This window comes from Tuber melanosporum (genome assembly GCF_000151645.1).
Source record: "Tuber melanosporum whole genome shotgun sequence assembly, scaffold_209, strain Mel28".
In the NCBI taxonomy this organism is placed as follows: Eukaryota; Fungi; Ascomycota; class Pezizomycetes; order Pezizales; family Tuberaceae; genus Tuber; species Tuber melanosporum.
Genome location: NW_003298874.1, coordinates 37,483 through 38,454, shown reverse-complemented (window position 1 = coordinate 38,454; position 972 = coordinate 37,483).

Genomic DNA, 972 nt, shown 5'->3' with positions numbered 1-972 from the left:
GGCAACTGGAGGGTCAGGACCTTTTCTTCTGGTAGTTGAGTTCTTTTCTAATTCATTTAGCAGAGCTTATAATATTTGACAAAATCTCAAAAGTGCTTTCTGATTTTAAGCCAGTAAATATATTTTATAGCATAATAGAGGTTTCGGTCTGCACTATAGTGTCCTTTGTTATGAACTCTGGTAATAGCATATTCTCTGATAATCATGCCACTAAACATGTTGCCTTGCAGGATGTATAGGCAATGTTCACTATAGCGAGTGCTTGTATAAACCATTCCATTAGATATATTGTATGGGGCAAGGTCAACATATTTGGTACTGTCTATAGCTTTAAAATAGACTAGGTTATAGTAGTATCCTGCTATCATTTGGCTTCAAATGGATGAGGTTAATTTATTCAAAGTTGATCGAACATCTCATTTATCTTTAATGAGAAATTCTCTTTTTAGCTCCATTGGTTCTTTTTCTTCTTCCAAGCTCTCATAGAGTTGTCAACTAGGTTCAGGAATTGTTAGTAGTATGACAGAGATGATAGTTTTATTATTACGTACTCATATGGGTTCGTCAAATTGTGGTCATGAATTTAGTAGAGAAGGAAAAAATAGACCAGCTGACTGTGGAGGGTATAGGTAGGATGCTGCTTCTCCAAGCTGTTTAAGATCTTGGTGTCTTCTTGGGACAGGATATTTGAAGATAATGAAAAGTTGGATTACTTCATCAGCAGTGTCGATCATCAATTGTTGTTCTGATTCTCCCCAAGCAGTACTATTGTCGGTGCTTTTAGAGCTCACACTGGATGTATGGTATGGTTGCTGAGAGTTATTGCTAAACTTAATTTCATTCTAATGAGAGTGAAGGGTATCATTCAACCAGTGAAACCAATGAAGGATACATTGGTTTAGGCAATAAGAAAGGAAACGGCCCCAGGTAACATTTGTCTTTCAATTGGTCATTTGAAATTTCTTCTTCTTT